The sequence below is a fragment of the Vulpes vulpes genome, chromosome X (genome assembly GCF_048418805.1).
Source record: "Vulpes vulpes isolate BD-2025 chromosome X, VulVul3, whole genome shotgun sequence".
Taxonomy (NCBI): Eukaryota; Metazoa; Chordata; class Mammalia; order Carnivora; family Canidae; genus Vulpes; species Vulpes vulpes.
This window is the reverse complement of record NC_132796.1, coordinates 86,023,475-86,040,532: the sequence shown is the minus strand read 5'-3', so window position 1 is coordinate 86,040,532 and position 17,058 is coordinate 86,023,475. Positions and strand designations below refer to the sequence as shown.

The following is a 17,058-nucleotide window of genomic DNA, read 5'->3' as shown; positions in this document are numbered from 1 at the left end:
TACTTGGAGTTTGTTTGTTTTACTTTGAATAGGATCATAAGGTTGCTTTTATAACAAGAATTTACCCAAGAATGGTAGTATATTAAAACCATGGCCATCCATTACCAAGTTGGCTACTCATCAGATTCATTAGTAAAATGAAGGAACACTCAAAACAGGGAAAAGGACACGAGATATGGTTTCCAAATTACACCAATGTACCACAGGAAGATACAGGAAATTCACAGGGGTGCTGTGGGATATTTTAAAACTTAAAGGGAAACAGTATGATATTTGACACATACCAGTCAGCACACTGAGTACTAGCTCAAGATATTTCACAATTTCAACATTAGATTGTGCTACATTGTTTCTGATGACATCAGACATTTACTAAGCTGGGATTTTGGCAGTTCTTGTGATTGAAAAGCAAGTACTGTGTGAAAACCATGTTGAACATGAAATGATGATATCCAAGATGATTTTAAAAGTTTAAAACATTGAGGAGGAACATGTATCACGTAAGTAAGCAATATAATAAGTAAGTGAATAATAAGTAAGTGAAATATAAATATATTTTCCTCAATTTATGTATACAGTTTTTTTTCAGGTTGCCACTAAGCTGTTAGGACATAAAGAGTTTCTAAGACTTCCAGGGAAGATGGCCAAGAGGACTGTAAGCTCACCTCATTCCATGGATACAACTAGATAACACCCATATCAGTGTAAATAGCCCAGAACACAACCTAAAGACTGGCAGAACCAACTCTCTGCCTCTAAATGTAAAGAAGAACTACACTGAAGAGGGCAGGAAGGGCACAAAAGGGATCGGGAGATAAATGGACCTACAGGTCCATCTATGGGAGGAGGGACACTGCAGGCATGGAAAGAGGAGAGAAAGAGATTCTCACACAGGGGAGCCCACATGGGAAGATGAATCCCCATAACATTTGGCTTTGAAAACCAGAGGGGCCAAATTTCATGAGTTCTTACAATTAGCAGGGCTTAAAAGCTAGAACCTTAAAAAATCAACAGGCTCAGGGCACCTGGGTGGCTCAGTTGGTTAAGCATCTGCCTTCAGCCCAGGTCATGATCTCAGGGTCCTGGGATTGAGCCCCGAATCAGACTCCTTGCTCAGTGGGGAGTCTGCTTCTCCTTCTGCCCCTCTCCCTGCTCATGCTCTCTATCTCAAATAAATAAATAAAATCTTTCTTAAAAAAATCATCAGGCCCTTGGAAGAGCCAGGAGGGCAAGAGGAAACTGAGTCCTGCACTTAAAGAGACAGCATAACAAACAGCCCTGCAGAGATACAGCACGGAATCAGCAGTTTGAAAAACACTTTGGAGGTATGGGAGGAAGACTTGTTCACTAATCTCAGAGCACATGCTATAGGAATAGGGATCATTGGGACACTTCTCCAAGAGCAAAGGAACTTTAGGGCACCGTCTCCCTCTCTAACCCCCCAGCCTAGACACATGGACATCTGTAGGAACTAATGCAATGCCAGCACTCACTGCCTAACTTGCTAACAGTGATCCCCCCACTGTGTTTCAACACACATATCAGACAATTCTGAGGCTCCAGGTTCTGGTGAACAAGAGACATTGCGCTGCAGGGCACTATAGGACTTCTTCTTCATAAGGACAGTACTTTGAAGAGCAGAAGACAAAGCTGAATTTCCTAACACAGAGACACAGACAGGAAAAATGAGAACACAGAGGAAAATGTCTGAAATGAAAGAACAGGGAAGAATCACAGCAAGAGACCTAAATGAAATGGAGATAAGTAATATGCCTGATAAAGAATTTAAAGTAATTGCCATAAAGACCCTCACTGGATTTGAGAAAAGAGTGGAGGATGTCAATGGTACCCTTAACAAAAAAATAGAAATCATAAAAAGAATAAATTAGACTTGAAGAACTTGATAATTGAAATTCAAAACACACTAGATGAAATATATGAACTAAAGGAAGCAGAACATATCAGTGACCTGGAGGACAGAGTAATGGAGAGCAATCAGGCTGAACAGGTGAAAGAAAAATAACAATAAAAAATAAGAATAGACTTACGGAACTTAGCCAGAACATCATGCATAAAAACATTTGCTTTATAGAGTTCTCAGAAGGAGGAGAGAGAGAAAATTTACTAAAGAAACAATAGCTGAAAACTTCCTAAATCTGGTGAAAGAAACAGAAATCCAGATGCAGGAGGTACAGACAGCCTTCAAAATCAGCCCAAAGAGGTCCACAACAAGACACATAATAATTTAAATGGCAAATAGTAATATGATGAGAGAGTTTTAAGAGCACTAAGAGAAAAGAAAACTGTTACATACAAGGCAAATACCTTAAAGCTATCAGCTAATTTTTTAGCAGACATTTTGCAGGCCTGAAGGGAATGACATGATATATTCAAAGTGCTCAAAGAAAAAAACTGCAGCCAAGAATACTCTTTCCAAAAGGCTAGCATTAAGAAAAGAAAGAGACATATAGTTTCCTAAACAAATAAAAGTTAAAGGAATTCATCACCACTAAACCAGCACTACAAGAAATGGTAAAGGGGACTCTCTGACTGGAAAGGTGAGACCAGAAGTAATTTCTCTGACATCTGCCATAGTGACATTTTTCTAGATATGTCTCCTGAGGCAAGGGAAACAAAAGCAGAAATAAACTACTGGGACTACATCAAAATAAAATGCTTGCACAGCAAGGAAATAATCAACACAACTAAAAGACAACCTACTGAATGGGAGAAGATATTCTCAAATGACATACCAAATAAAGGGTTAGTATACAAAATATATAAAGAACTTGTACAACTCACCAAAAAACAAACAATCTATTTAAAAATGGACAGAAGACATGAACAGACATTTCTCTAAAGAAGATGAACATATGGCGAACAAACACATGAAAAGATGTTCAACATCACTCATCATCAGGGAAATGCAAATCAAAACTACAATAAGATATCATCTTACACTTGACAGAATGACTAAAATAAAAACCACAATAAGTTTTGGCAAGGATGTAGAGCAAAAGGAACCCTCATGCACTGTTGGTGGGAATTCAAAATGGTGCAGCCACTGTGGAAAACAGTAGGGAGGTTCCTCAAAAAATTAAAAATAGAATTACCATATGATCCAGTAGTTCCACTACTAAATACTAATACTACTTGGTATTTAACCAAGGAATATGAAAACACTAATTTGAAAAGAAATGCTTTCCTCTGTTTATTGTAGCATTACTTACAATAGCCAAATTATAGATGCAGCCCAAGAGTCCATCAATAGATGAATAGAAAAAGAAGATGTGATATATATCATATATATGTAATGGAGTATATATATGTATACACACATTTATATGTATAGTATATATATATTATATATATATTATATATAATATATATGATGAAATTTTCCTCAGCCATAAAAAAAGAATGAAATCTTGCCATTTCCCATGACATGGATAGATCTAGAGAGTATGGTGCTAAGTGAAATAGTTCAGTCAAAGAAAGGCAAACATACGATTTCACTCAGCTGTGGAATTTTAAGGAAAAAAAAGCAAATAAAATAAAAAAGAGACAAACCAAAAAAGACTCTTACCTGTAGAGAACAAACTGATGGCCACCATAGGGGAGGTGGATGGGGGGATGGGTGAAATGGGTGAAAGCGATTAAGAGTACACTTATCTTCATGAACACTGAGTAATTTAGGGGATTTATTTATTTTTTTTATTATTTATTCATGATAGTCACAGAGAGAGGAGAGAGAGGCAGAGACACAGGCAGAGGGAGAAGCAGGCTCCATGCCAGGAGCCCGACTTGGGACTTGATCCCAGGACTCCGGGATCGCGCCCTGGGCCAAAGGCAGGCACCAAACCGCTGAGCCACCCAGGGATCCCCAATTTAGGGGATTTTTGAATCATTATACTGCACACCTGAAATGAGTATAACACTGTATATTAACTACACTGAAATTAGAAACAAACTGCAAAAAATATCACTTACCAAATTGTTTGAAATTAACTACTAATTTGTTTGAAATTGAGATCTTCTTTTGGTCTGGTGGGGGTGGAAAGTGAACACAATTATTGAGACACTAAGTGATCTGTGAACAGAGGAATTTGGGGAACCTCTGTGAACAGATTATAGCACACATTTATTTTGTGAGTAGAAAGTAGAAAGAGGGGCAGTCCAATATCTGGGCAGGCAGGCATTGCACCATCTGAATGGGCATGTGAATGGGAAGAAAGTGTCACAGAACAGAAATGGAGCAGCTCTAAAGGAAAACTATAGACCTAAATCAGCCATGAGTCCAATAGACTTCAGGCTCTGTGAGGAAAGACAGAGACTATGTGAACTTAATTCTCTTGTGATTTCTCCATTTCTAGCATATTTTCTGACAAAGCAAACATTTTCTGAAGGAAGAATGAATGGTATCTTTTTTCTAGCATTATCTCAATAGTTCAGTTTGGTCAGCTGGCAAATAAAGTTGATAATTGCACTTCTTGTCTCTAGCAATCTAAAATGGAAAGACTGTGTTTGATTATATCATAGCTCACAAGCACTGCTCCCTGAGCCAACAATGACTGCTTCTGTAGTTTAGGGACACTTTTACTCTGATACTACTTATGACCTAAGCTGGGGATACCTAAACACCTCCATTGGGAAATAAATTTAGTATCAGGCTCAAGACAATTGATGACTTCAGAACACTGCTGTTGGGGACATTGATATTGATTCATTGATTTTTTTTTTTACTTGTCTTGTCTTGGTTAATTTAAGTATAATTAGGAGTTTGTACTTCAGCCTTTACTTGCTAAACAATTGGTCTTGAGCTTGTTTCTGACCCCTGGTAATCTGAAATGCCATATGACTCACACCTGAGACACACAAAGGGATAGAAGGAAACTTCCTCAATGCAGTATAGAGTATTTAAGAGAACTTTATACAGCACATCAGACATTATGGCAAAAACGGTGGTAGTGTTTACTTTAAAATCAGGAACAAGATAGTATAGCTCACTATCAGTATTTGTATTTTTCATGGGCCAGAAGTCCTCGCAGCGTAGGAAACAATGAAAAGAAGCACAAAGTGTAAGTTTTGGAAAGCTTGAAACAAAAAGTTATTATTTATACATGATAAAATGGGCTATATCAAAAACTAAAAAAGAAACCACAGATAAAGTATCAGAAGGCGCTTAGAAAAGTAAGGCTACTGGATGTAAAACATTGAAGTTCATTTCTATATACCAGTATCAAAAAACTAGAAAGTACAATTCAATATCGAACAACTTATAAGAGAAATTTTTTACAAGTCAGTTTCCATTTTCTGCTTCTAGTATGATGGAATAAATGTGGGTTTTTTTGATGGAATAAATGTAAAAGGTACTAGTTCTTCTAAAACAACTAGAAAGCTGGAGAGTATTTTTAACAACTGTTTACAAACATTAGACAATAGAAAAGGAATGACTTTTACCCTGGTGAGGAGTGAAAATAATGAGATGAGCTTTCTGATCATTTCGTCTCTCTTCCTGGAGACACTCTCTGGACCAAAAGCACAAGGAGTGAAAAGCTAAGCACAGAATAGACATTTCACTGATTTAAGAAGATAGATATTGGCATTTGGGAAGGCTGAGGCACTTGACATTTGTGAACAAAAGGGATCTATTCAAAGAAAGTGTTCTAGAGTATTTGTAGGTGATTCCCCGAGTCTGTTGCGCAATACTGGCACCCATGAAGAAGGTGAAAATCCGTGGTGAAATCAAAATAAAATAGCTCTGAGACAACAATTCTCAGAGATTTCCCAGGGCAGCAAAATAGTCTGATTCTAAGCAGCTAGTATGAAATTTGCCATGCATCTAAATAATTCAGTTGAGATCCCACCAGTGTCATACCTTAGAGACAGGACTATGCAAGCCCTAGAGTAAGTGCCACCCCAAACTCATGCCACAAAGCCTAAAACTGGCTTCAAAAGAATCAGGCTGATCCAAAAGTACACTTAATGCCAATCATAACACAATCCAATACTGGCTAAAGCGAGATAACAAATTTCCACTACTTGGCAGCATAAACTTCACACTCTTGAAGCATCCAATTCCTATTAATAGACATGCAAAGAGGCAGGAAAATGTGACCTATAACTTGAAGGAAAATAAGTCAATAGGAACCGACCCAGAAATTAGAAAGATGGTAGAATTTGCAGACAAACATTTTAAACAGCTGTTGTAAAGATGCCCAAGAAATTCCAGAAACACAGGAAAATAAGGAGAGAAACCAGGGCTGCAGAAAGAGCCAAATGAATATTCTAGTGCTGAGCAATATATTATTGAGAATGAAAATCTTACTGGATGAGAAAATCAGTGAGTTAAATACTGAAGAATAAAGGATAGACTCTTTAAGATACAGAGACAGAAACTATCCAAACTGAGCTACCATGTTAGAAAATAATGAATAAATTTGGCAGACCATCAGGGAATCTGGTTAACATATGTATGACTGTAATATCAGAAGTGAACAAGGGCAAAAAATTTAGAAAATAATGGCTGAAGTTTTCCAGGTTTGAAAAGAAGTATTAATATAGATCCAAGAATCTCAGCAAACTTCAAGCAGGAAAAAAAAAAAAAAAAAAAACACCACCAAAGCACATCATGATCAAATAACTGAAAACCAGTAACAAGGAAAAAAGTCATTCAATCAACCAAAAGAAGGATGAATACACAAAGAGAAAGAATTATTTTTAAAAAATTAGTTTATTTTAGAGAGAGAGAGATAGTATAAGCAGGAAGGGAAGAAGCAGAAGGAGAAAGAAAAATCTCAAGCAGATGCCCCACTGAGTGCAGAGCTCCACGTGGGGCTCCATCTCATGACCCTGAGATCACAACCTAAACCAAAACCAAGAGTCAGATGTTCAATGAACTGCGCCATCCACGTACCCCAAGAAAAGATTCTTTTTAAAAGATGGCAGGTGGGCAGCCCTGGTGGCGCAGCGGTTTAGCGCCACCTGCAGCCTGGGGTGTGATCCTGGAGACCCGGAATCGAGTCCCACATCGGGCCTCCTGCATGGAGCCTGCTTCTCCCTCTGCCTGTGTCTCTGCCTCTCTCTCGCTCTCTCTGACTGAATAAATAAATAAATCTTAAAAAAAAAAAAGATGGCAGGTATATGATCAGAAAAGAAATGTATACCGGAAGACAGTGAAACTCAGTAAGTGCTGAAAGAAAAAACAAAAAAATGTTAGAAGGCACAATGAAAACTCAAGATTAGTCAAAAGCTGTGATACAACAGTGTATGTTCTCATTCATTTGGGGAATATAAATAATAGTGAAAGGGAATATAAAGGAAGGGAGAAGAAATGTTGGGAAATATCAGGAAGGGAGACAGAACATAAAGACTCCTAACTCGGGGAAACGAACTAGGGGTGGTGGAAGGGGGGAGGAGGGCGGGTGTTGGAGGGGAATGGGTGACGGGCACTGAGGTGGACACTTGACGGGATGAGCACTGGGTGTTTTTCTGTATGTTGGTAAATTGAACACCAATAAAAATTAATTAAAAAAAAAAAAAAAGCTGTGATAATTCAGTGTCAGTGGTCATGGATTACAAAAACTAGTTAAAGGAAGTTCTTCAGATTGAAGGCAAAATTATATCAGTGATGATTTAAAATTATATGAAAGAATCTCAAGCAATAAATATGAAGAATATGTGGGTGAATACAATAGTTACATTTATCATTGACTTACCATCTGAAACAACAAATAAACCATGCAAGTATATTAAAATTGATCCTCCAAATACTGGACACTGGGTAATGATGGCCATTGATCTCCAAGAATCAGAGAAGAAATAATCTGTTCCCTAATATTGCCCAAGTAGTGCCTAGAGCAAATCCCCAGGCCACAGAGAATAGGATGGGCGACTCTAGTGGAATACAGCAGTCTCCCTGAGTTGAAGAGATGGAGCTGGGAGTGTGGGGAGGTCAAGGCAGCTAGAATTCATAGGGACAAGTAGTGAAGGGAGTACTGCACAAACAAGTCCATATCTGCAAAGCAATCTCCCAGAGTATTTTGTTTAAAGATTTTATATATTTACTTGAGAAGAGAGAGAAAGCATGAGCAGGCAGGGAGGAACAGAGGGAGAGGGAGAAGCAGACTCCCTGCTGAACAGGAAGCCCAACTCAGGGCTCAATCCCAGAACCCTGGGATCACAACCTGAGCCAAAGGCAGACACTTAACAGACTGAGCCACCCAGGTACCCCTCTCCTAGAGTACTTAGTTAAATATTGATCGTTACATATGTGTGAGGTTGCAGAAAGAATCATAATAAAAGAATTACAGAGAACAATCTTCAGAGCTTATACAAGGCTAGGCATAAAGCCCATTCCCACTATCCAGAGTGAACAATCTCAGTCTCATAATTAAGAGCATCGAGTAGATTCTCAGAAGTTTTTTGTTTGTTTTCATTTTTGTTTTTACCTCAGGAATGGGAAAAAATAAGTAAGACTAGACTAAACACTGCTTTCGTGTCACCTAACAACAATAAAAATAATACCCAAAGGTATAAAACTTTTTCCATGTAATTTAAATATGTCCCAGAATGAAGCTCAAGAACATTTTTAGGAATGCCAGCATATCCATCACCAAACAAGATGAAATTCACAATGGCTGTTATCCAGCCAAAATTAACAAGGCATGCAATAAATAAGGAACATAGAAACTTAACAATGAAAAACATTTATCAGTCATATATGACCCCAAATTGATATTATACATTAGGTAGGAAAGACATTAAAATAGTTATTGGTATAATTTCCATATTTTTAAGAAATTACAGAAAAAATTGAATATATTACATAAAGACATGGAAAATATAAATAGATCCAAATAAAATTCCTAGAGAAAAAAATCCCAATGTCTAAGATAAAAAAATACACGGAATGTTATTAACAGCAGAGCAGACAGTGCAAAATAAAGGATTAATGAATGCAAGTGTTATAATAGAAACTATCTGAAATGAAGCAGAGGGGAAAAATAAATAGGGCATACATGCACAATAAAAGAAAACCCAAGCTGCCAATATATGTGGAATTGGAGTTCCTGAAGGAGAGGAGAAAGTGGGGGAACAGAAAGAATATTTGAGTCAATGACTCCAACGTTGATGAAAATATTCAACTTACAGTTTCAGGAAGCTGAATGAACTCTAAGCATAAGACACATGAAGAAAGTGACCCTCAGTTATGCTGAAATCAAATCATGTAAACACATCAATATAGAGAAAATCTTTAAAGCATTTAGAGGAGAGAACATGCTTATTATATGCACCAGAACAGAGATAAGAATGATGATAGATTTTTTTATTGAAAATATGAGCTAGAACATGGTGGAGCACAAATTCCTTACTCAGTGAAAGTTTTTTTTTTTTTTTTTTTTCAAAAATGAAGGTGAAGAAAGCAGAGGTGGAAGGGACTTCCAGTATGTTGAATGACCATCTTGGTCATTACTGTCCTGGAAAAGCAGTAATACAAATGGACAAAATTATTTTTAAAAAAAAACAACTACAATTTAAAGACTCTGGAAATTTGTCAAAGGCATTAAACAATGTAAGAAGTGTTCAAGAAAGTTTGCTGTACTTAGTAAGAACAGTTGAAATCCATGGTGTTTTTACCTAGGGCTGCTCCCAACACAACCACCCCTCCTGATGCCGTAATGAAGAAATATGACCGGGCAGTAGGAGGACTGAGCCCTAACCGAAGAACTAGCAACATGCACCTGACTGGATTCTTAAATTGCTATGGACCACTGACTCCAACATGCCTCATGCTTTCCTCCTTTTGCAAAGGAAAATCTGTGGCTGTCAAACATTTCGTGTTGGCGTTTGTATGTTTGTGTGTGGGTGTGAGTGACAGATAACATCTCTTTAATTCACAGGATTTTCAAATCAAGAGGAGCTATACTTGACAACATGTATATGTTGATTAGGTATGACGGCTGAGCAGCCTCATCCAACATAGGACAGATCTAGGTGGGAAATTGGGTCTTGAGTTTGAACCTGTTACTTAATGGGATGAGAGTCTGGGGGTTCTGTAAGAGGCACATGTGAATTTTGTATGTAAGAGAAATGTGAATTATTTTGATCAGTGGACAGATTGTGGTAGATGGCAGATCCATGGCAAATATATGTCACATGTATGTTACAATGTGAGTGATGTCTCCTCCCTCTGAGAGTTGAGGTTTCTGTTCTCTCCCAGTTGAATCTGGGTAGGGAATTGTGACTTCTCTGACCAACACAGTGTAGTAGAAATAATGTTGTGTGATTTCGGGGTAGGTCATAAAATGGATATAGTTTATAACTGTTCTTCCTTTTTCTTGAGATAGTTGCCCAGACACCATGTTCTGAGGAACTCTAGGTCACATGGAGATGCCATATGTAGGTTTACCAACTGATAATACAAACTAAGGTCCCAATGGAGAGTTGGCATTAACTTACACATTAGTATAAGTGTCTTCAAAGGATTATAATTCTCAGGTATTGGGTCTTCCAACTGGGGTCCCAGACATCACTGGGGTCCCAGTAAGACAAGGCATTTCTACTAAGCCCAGTGTCAATTCCTGTCCCACAGAATATGTAATCCAACAATTTTTTGGATCGATTTTTATCTAGCCTTAGTCAAACAAAAAGATTTTCTTGGCACAGGCAAAAATGGGTCACAAAATGCATGAACTATAAAAGAAAAAAGTTAACAAATTTGACATTCTGAAAATCATACTTTTATATACTTAAAGGTGCCATAAAGAAAGTGAAAAGCTAAGCCACTGAATAGGAAAAAAAATAAGGCCCCCAAAAGTTTTTTCTTTCATGAGCATATTTTTATACAAGCATACAAATTTTATATATTGCAAGGCAGATTAATAAAGCTTATTTTTTCATATTAAAAAATGAATAGGAAGATATACTTGAATACATATATCTTTAAAAGAACATTTTAGCCAAAATATAAAGATTCTTTTCTTTAAAGGCTTTATTCATTTATTTGAGAGGAAAAGAGAGCACAAACAGGGGGAGGGGCAGAGGTTAGAGGGAGAAGCAGACTTCCCACTGAGCAGGGAGCCCAACTCAGAACTCCATCTCAGGACCCCAAGATCATGTCCTGAATCGAAGGCAGACATTTAACCAACTGAGCCACCCAGGTGCCTCTACAATTCTTTATTAAGAACTCTTGCACATTGCTGGTGGAAGTTAAAAATGCTGCCACTGGTGCCAGTCCTTTGTCTTTCTTTTACTACCTGCAGATGCCAGGGATGCCCAGTGGACCTGCTACTGGAAGCTCTGGCAGCCCAACTCACCTACTTGGTGTGAGCCTGGCACGAGATCCCTGGCCCTTGGGGCACTTGCTCAGGTCAATTTTTCCATAACTTCATGGAGAGAAGGGACTTGGAGGCATGGCTTGGTAACATTTCTGTTACATGTCTTTCTCTGAGGGACTAGCAGAAGAATGAAACTCTGGATCACCTGATAAGTCTGAGTGGGGCAGTCCAGCTCAGGCATCTCTCCAATAACCTGGAGACTTTTTCAAACTCCTCCCCCAGGAGCTCCATTTTTATTTGTTAAAATGGCTCGATCCTCGGGCTTGACTCACATGCTGCCTCATGTCTAAACAGTGGAAGAAGGTGATAAGTGCCCATACAGAGGTGTCGCAAACCACGTGTAAAAATTTGAGCTGGTACATAGATGATTCTGTTCAGGATGCCTTGCACTGGTAGAAGCTTTGAAGGCCTATTTGAGAAAGAGGCAACTGGAGGACCTTGAAGCCTTTGAGACCTCATCATTAATTGGACACAATGCCAGAGCGTATGTGCTCTACTACAAAGATGCATTTCTCTGCACACGGTCAGATGACTTGTCTGCAAAACTGTGGTATATGAGCACAGGGGAGTGCATTAATGGCATTCAGACCCACAGTGGTGCAGCAGTGAGGTTTGATGAGCAGAAGCTTGTGACAGACTCCTTTGACAACACTGTGGCCTGTTGGGAATGGAGTTCTGGAGCCAGCACCTAGCACTTCTGGGGGCACACAGAGGCGGTATTTAACATTGACTACAATGATGAGCTAGATACCTTGGTGAATGGATCTGAATATTTCACTGTGGAAATAAGAGCTTTGTCTCCTGGGATAAGCCTGAACACACTCAATGGCGCATGGAATGGGTCACCAAGGTGGTTTTGCAAAAGTGCGAAGTCTTTTTTGCACAGCCCTGGAGACTACATACCCCCACGTGTGGACAAATATGAGATCAAGATTTGGCCAACTGGGAGAGAAATCAATTGTAAGTGCTTAAAGATGTTGTCTGTCTCTGAGGACAGAAGTATCTGCCTGCAGCCAGGATTTCAGTTTGATGGAAGATACATTGTAGTTTGGCACTGCATCTCTACCCATGAGGCTTTGCCAGTTGTGATATTGGCAGGGTCATCAAGACTCCTGAGATAGCAAACTTGGCCTTGCTTGGCTTTAGAGATATCTTTGCCCTGCTGTTTGACAACCATTCCCTGTATTTCGTGGACTTGCAAACAGAGAGCCCGATTCTCTACTGGTCTCTGCCAGAGTAGCAGAAATCAAGGATAGGCTCAAGCTTCCCGCGGGTGAAGCATCCTGGCCCGATGGATTGGATGGGCACAATGATATAGGCTTGGTCTTTGCCACCAGTATACCTGACCACACCATTACCTGGTGTTGTGGAAGGGGCATGACTGATGCCATAAGCTTACCATCGCTGACTGACTTAAGTGCTGAGGGTGTGGGTTTTCAGTGCCCCCTCGATGGCAGTTAGTCAACTGCATGAACCAAAGTTCTCGCCTAACAGTATCATCACACAATGCACAATCATTTACTTGCATTTGCCCCAGGGCAGGGGCTCAGGGCCAGGGAGGGCTTGTTTTATTGGTATACAGCCTAGGACGCTAATGGGGTGCACCATTGACTTCATTTGTACTTGGTTATGTTGTTCAGGATAGAAGGATGCATTTTGGGTCATATTTCTCAAATTTTAGTTTAAAGTAAAGAGAGTTATATGGTTCATTAATCTGCTCATTGGTTGCCTGTAAAACATACCCATCTTAAAAAAATTTTTTTAATAAAATGCTACTACCAGTTTGGATGCCATTTTAGCTATTTCTTATAAAGTAAAACATATATTTTCCATACAACCCCACAATTTCAATCCTAGGCATATATCTAAGTTTAAAGAATACATATCTTCTCACAAAACATATGTTCAGCCATTTTCTGTTTGTGTTTTAATATTTCCATGGGGGGGTAATGAGGGGCTGGAGCTTCATAGCTCTTTTACTCCTGATATGTTTGCCATGTTTTAAGACAAACCATGAGAGACTCCTAACTTTAGGAAACAAACAAAGGGTTGCAGAAGGGGATGTGGGTGTGGGGATGGGGTAACTGGGTGATAGGAACTAAGGAGTGCATGTGATGAGATGAACACTGGATGTAATATGTTGGCACAGTGAATTTAAATAAAAAATTAAAAAATAAATAGAAATCAACTACACTGTGATATAATTTCATAGCAGCCTTATTAATAATTGCCAAAAATTAGAGAAAAAATCCAAACTTTTCTCACCAAATTATGAATGTGTAAACAAATTGAGGTGGGGGCCCCTGGGTGGCTCAGTGGTTGAACATCTGCCTTCAGCTCAGGTCATGATCCTGGATCCTGGGATCGAGTCCCCATCAGGCTCCTCACAGCCTACTTCTCCCTCTGCCTATGTCTCTGTCCATCTTCTCTGTCTCTCATGAATAAATAACTAAAATCTTAAAAAGAAAATTGAGTTGTATCTGTCCAATGGAATAATACTAAGTGATAAAAAGGAAGGAACTACTGATGCATTTAATTAAATGGATGTATCTTAGAAATGTTATGCTGGGGTGACTGTGTGGCGGGCACTGAGGGGGGCACTTGACGGGATGAGCACTGGGTGTTATTCTGTATGTTGGCAAATTGAACACCAATAAAAAATAAATTTATTATTAAAAAATAAAATAAAATAAAATCCAAAGAATATCCATCTCATCAGAACAAATAAAAAATCAAAATTACTCAAAAAAAGCAAGTAGCTATATATAAAGTATGATTCACTTTATATGAAATTTTAGAAGAAGTCAAATGAATCTATAGTGACTCTGGGGCCAGGATTGTTGGGGGAATTGATTGAAAAGATTTAAGGGGAAACTGTTGAAGTGATGGAAATGTTTTCTGTATTGAGTATAATAGCAGTTATGCAGATATATACATTTGTCAAAACTCATGAATGTTTGCATATAACGTGTATATTTTATGTTATGTAAATCATACTCCAATAAAGTTTATATAATCAGGTGAATCATCAATATCACAAATAATTAGGGAAATGCAAATGAAAACCATTGCCTACCAATTAGGATGATGCTTCTGTCAGAGTTCTCTATGAAAACAGGACCAATAGGATGTACAGGTGTGATTGCATGATTGATTTAAAGGCATTGGCTCACAAGATTGTGGAGACTGGCGAGTTCACAAATTTCAAGGTGGGCCAGCAGAATGGAGATCCAGGGAAGAGTTGATACTGTGGTTGGGATCCAAAGGCATTCTGCTGCAGAGTTCCCTCTTCTTGAAAGGAGATCAGTCTGTTTCCATTAAGATCTTCCAGTGATTAGATGAGGCCCACCCACATCATGATGGGTAATCTAATTTATTCATTGTCTACTGGTTTAAATTTTAATAACATCTAAAAACAGACCTCCAAAGAAACATAAAGAATAATGTTTGAGGGATGCCTGGGTGGCTTAGCAGTTGAACATCTGCCTTCGGCTCAGGGCATGATCCAGCAGTCCCAAGATTGAGTCCCGCATCCAGCTCCCTGCAGGGAGTCTGCTTCTCCCTCTGCCTGTGTCTCTGTCTGTCTTTGTGTTTCTCATGAATACATAAATAAATCTTTTTTAAAAAAGAATAATTTTTGACCAGATATCTGTCTGTAGCCTAGACAAGTTGACACATAAAATTAACCATCACAGATGGTTATTGAAAAAAATAATAACATGTTGGCAAGGATGTGGAGAAATTAGAAAGCTTGCAATTGTTTGGTGAAATGTAAACTAGTGCAGTCACTGTGGAAAACAGCATGGTGGCCCTTCAGAAAAACAAACATAGAATTACCTCATGATGTAACAAGTCCCCTTCTAGGAATATGCCCAAAGCAACTGAAGGCATGGACTCACAGAGACAGTTGTGCTAATGAAAAGAACCAGACTCAAAAGCCCACAGATTGTCTGATGCCATTTACATAAAACGTCCAGAGGAGGCAAACCTAAGGAGATAGAAAGTATATCGGTCACTGCTTAGGCCTCAGAGACAGATGGAAAAGGTTAGAAGTTGAAGACTAACAGAACTGGGATTTTTTGGTTGGGTAAATAAAAGTGTTCTAAAATTGATTGTGGCAATGGTGACACAATTCTGTGCCTATAGTAAAAACCATTGAATTGTACACTTTTTTTAAGATTTTATTTTTCATTAATCTCTGCACTCAACGTGGGGCTAGAACTTACAACTCCAAGATCAAGAGCTGCATGCTTTACTGACTGAGCCAGCCAGGTGCTCCGAACAGTACACTTTATATGAGTGAATTGCATAGTATGTGAATTATATTTCAATAAAGATGTTTAAAAATCATAATATATGGCACTTATAGTTGAAGTATTAAAAGATATCTAAGAACATTATGGTGGCAGTTATAAAACTGTATTGAAAAATAACTAAAGATGACATAAGTAGATGGTAAAATTAATTTTGTTCTTGTATAGGAAAACCAATACAAAATGTCTCTTCTTCCAATATTCATCTATAGATTCAATGCATTCCAATGCAAGTAATGGCAGTGTTTTTCTTAGACATGATAACATGATCTTGGAATTCATGTGGCAAAGCTAGAAGCGAAGACACTGCTGAAGAAGTAAAATGAAAATATTACTTTATCTAGAAAGTTTATATAAAATACAGAAATTGAGATGATATGGTGCTGGATCAGGGCTACATAAGTAGATCAGTGGATCATAATGGAAAAGAAGGAAGGAGGGAAATGAGGGAAGAAGGCAGTCTGGGAGGGAGGGAGGAAAGGAGGAAGAAGATAGATGATAATTGGACAATAGATACATGACAGGGGTGCCATTGCAAGTAAAAGGAAAGGGAATGACCATTCAGTAAGTGATGAAATAGTGCTGAGAGAAATGTTTAGAGAGAAAGGTTTATCCATTTTAGATACAAAATATAAATGTATATTCAATTGAAATACAAAAACCATACACCACACACACACAACAATAAATTCACAGTAGATTAAATGCTTAAATGTGAAAATCAAAACTTTCTTAGAAGAATGTATGGAAGAATATCTTTATGATCTCAGGTAAGAATGGATTTCTTTATAATCTACAAAATACAAATTCTATAAAGGAAAAGACAGATGCATTTGATTATGTTAAAATTAAGATAGTCTGTTCATCAAAAACACTATATAAAGACAAGTCAAAAATTAAATGAAGATATTTACAACAGTGCATATAATTGCTAAACTACTGATATAATAAATAACCCCTATGATTAAACATAGAAAACCACAAATTACTCAACACAAAATGGACTAACTCTATGAATAGAATTTCACATAAAATGAAGCTCAAAAATTACAGTAATATTTGCTAGTTTTCATTAGCGTTCAAGGAATTGAGAATTAAAGGCACATGAAATACAGTTTTATACCTTCCAGACCACAAAAATAAAAAGCCTGCACATTCCAACTGTTTTCCAAAATATGAAGTAATAGGAACTCTTACATACTACCATTGGGATTCAAATTTGGGAAACTACTTTGGAAAATAATTTGACATTATCTGAAAAATTCAAAAATTCACATATCTAGGAATCCTACTTTTATGCATACACCTTTAGAAAACTTCTTACACATGAGTGCCATATGACATGGACAAGGAGGAGCCCAAATGCACATCAGCAGGAGAATGGATAAATAATGGTATATTCTATA

At 38.0% G+C, this 17,058-nt stretch overlaps 2 pseudogenes; one reads left to right on the top strand and one right to left on the bottom strand.

The window, feature by feature from the left end:
- The window catches only part of LOC140596264 (protein GUCD1 pseudogene), a 60,145-nt pseudogene that overhangs the window by 15,753 nt on the left and 27,334 nt on the right, over nucleotides 1-17,058 (bottom strand).
- Nucleotides 11,380-12,724, top strand: LOC112910717 (F-box/WD repeat-containing protein 2 pseudogene; annotated as a pseudogene).